General features: G+C 47.2%; 1 pseudogene across 1 annotated transcript; it reads left to right on the top strand.

Annotated features, from left to right (window-relative positions):
• Positions 1 to 828: 828 nt before the first annotated feature.
• LOC311608063 (large ribosomal subunit protein eL33-like) lies at positions 829 to 1,229 on the top strand (annotated as a pseudogene). Its single transcript has one exon. The product of its transcript is annotated as a large ribosomal subunit protein eL33-like (transcript).
• The last annotated feature ends 1,296 nt before the right edge of the window (positions 1,230 to 2,525 follow it).

The following is a 2,525-nucleotide window of genomic DNA, read 5'->3' as shown; positions in this document are numbered from 1 at the left end:
TGGAGTGCTGGGACTAAAGGCGTGCACCACCATGCCCCTCACTCCTACCAGTCTTATCTTTGCTCTCATTGGCCCCTGTTCCCAGTTATGTTGTCCAAACACTATTGCTAAGGAGACGTGAACAAACACAATGACAGACCAAAGTAAGGTTACCACCAAAGTCCAACTTGATAAATAAACCAGTAAGTTTATTGGGGTTCTTCCAGGAGCAGAAATGATTCAAAGGAGCTACATCACAAAAGCACACCCCAGCATAGGCGGGGGTTCACTACAAAAGCATACCCCAGCATAGGCGGGGGTTCACTGCACAACTCCCTAGCAGCTCAACCGGTTGGCAGGGTGCCCTTTCCAGGCGGTTCAATCGGCTCGACGCATTTCCAAGCAGATCTGCCCATCTCTGCTCCCTCCTGGCAGCTGGCCTGTCTCCTGGCACTCCTTCCTGATTGTATAAGTTTGGGGAGGGAGGAGGCCTAATGAATCTAGTCAGTCTCAGGGACTTCCTATTTAATTTCTTTTTTTAAAAAAATAATTTATTTAGTTTTATTTTATGTGCATTAGTGTGAAGGTGTCAGATCCCTTGGAACAGGAGTTACAGACAGTTGTGAGCTGCCATGTGGGTGCTGGGAATTGAACCCGGGTCCTTTGGAAGAGCAGGCAGTGCTCTTAACCTCTGAGCCATCCCTCTAGCCCTTAATTTCTTACTTTCTGAATGTTAATGAGAGCTCCTGCAGGATGAAACGCTGCCCTTAGAATATCTTGAATCATAAACGAGTTTCTGCTCTTTCCGCCATCTTGGCGCTGTGGAGGTCAGCTGGGAACAAGACTTCTAAAACGCAGCTATGTCTGGAAGGCTGTGGTGCAAGGCCATGTTTGCTGGCTACAAGTGAGGTCTCCGGAACCAAAGAGAGCACACAGCTCTTCTTAGAACTGAAGGTGTCTATGCCCGGGATGAAACGGAATTCTACTCAGGCAAAAGATGTGCTTATGCATATAAAGCAAAAACCAACACAGTGACTCCTGGAGGCAAACCAAACCAAACCAGAGTCATCTGGGGAAGAGCAACTCGGGCCCATGGAAGCAGTGGTTTGGCTCGTGTCAAAACCCGGAGCAACCTTCCTGCGAAGGCCACTGGACACAGAATCCGTGTGATGTCGCACCATTCCCGGATTTATTCTTTTATATATATATATTTTATTTCATTTTTTATATATTTATGTGCATTGGTGTGAGGGTGTCAGATCTTGGAGTTACAGATAGTTGTGAGCTGCCATGTGGGTGCTGGGAACTGAACCCGGGTCCTTTGGAAGAGCAGACGGTGCTCTTAACCACTGAGCCATCTCTCCAGCCCTATTCCCAGATTTAAACTAATAAAAAGTAAATAAATAAAAATAAAAGTTTCCTTCCTGTTGGGGGATAATCTGATGTGTTTTGATGCTAATTACGCTAATTACTGCTTGCTGTCTGACCCACCTTTTTTTTTTTTTTTGGTTTTTCAAGACAGGGTTTCTCTGTGTAGCCTTGACTGTCCTGGACTCACTTTGTAGTCCAGGCTGGCCTCGAACTCACAGCGATCCACCTGCCTCTGCCTCCCAAGTGCTGGGATTAAAGGCGTGTGCCACCACGCCCGCCCTTTGACCCACCTTTTGCTTAATAAAAAGCCATCCCACCTGGGCAGGGCAGAAGATAGGTGGGGCCTAGAAAGGAAGAAATTCTGGGAAGAAGGAAGACAGCCACGAGGAAAAGGAGAGAGACCTGAAGAGGAGAGAGGAAGGCCACCATGGGTTAGATGGAGGAGAAGCACATGGCCTGCTGTGTGGATGGAGAATCCGGCCCAGATGAAGAACATGAGCAAGTATTTGGGATTATGGATGGGAGGTAGCTTGATAGAAGTTATTAGAAGCAGATGGCATGGGATTGAGGCAGGTACCCCATGCCTGAGGCCCTACTGTGGAAAGTAGTTTAGAGGATTGATATCTGCCATGCCCCAGGTTAACTAAGGCTATTTTAAAATATGACAAGTGTCTGTGTCTTGATTGATTGCTAGCCGGGCCTACAGATAATACTGATAATTTTAAAAAACAATACCTTCCAAGATTAAAATGGGCTTCCCCCCCAATTTTAAAAAATATTTCTTTTGTATGTGTATGGGTGTTTTGCCTGCATGTATGCGTGTGCGCCACACGTGTGCAGTGCCTATGGAGGCCAATGAAGGCATCACATCCCTTTAAATTGGAGCGTCACATAATTGTGAGACCACACTTGGGGGCTGGGAACCACACTTAGGTCTTCTGCAAGAGCATCAAATGCTCTTAGCCATTGAGCTGTTTCTCCAGCTCTCAAGATGGACGAGTCCCTGAGAGCTCACATCTTGATCCACAAGCGTGAGGCAGAGAGCTACCTGGTGTGTGCTTTTGAAACCTCAAAGCCCACCTCCCCAGTAATACCTCCTCCAACGAAGCCACACCTCCTAATCCCTCTCAAACAATTCCAGTTCCAGCAACTAGGGACCAGGCATGCAAACACGG

The sequence above is a fragment of the Acomys minous genome (assembly GCF_964271855.1).
Source record: "Acomys minous genome assembly, chromosome: 11".
NCBI classification, from domain to species: Eukaryota; Metazoa; Chordata; class Mammalia; order Rodentia; family Muridae; genus Acomys; species Acomys minous.
The sequence above is the reverse complement of the archived record's forward strand: the minus strand, read 5'-3'. Positions and strand labels throughout refer to the sequence as shown.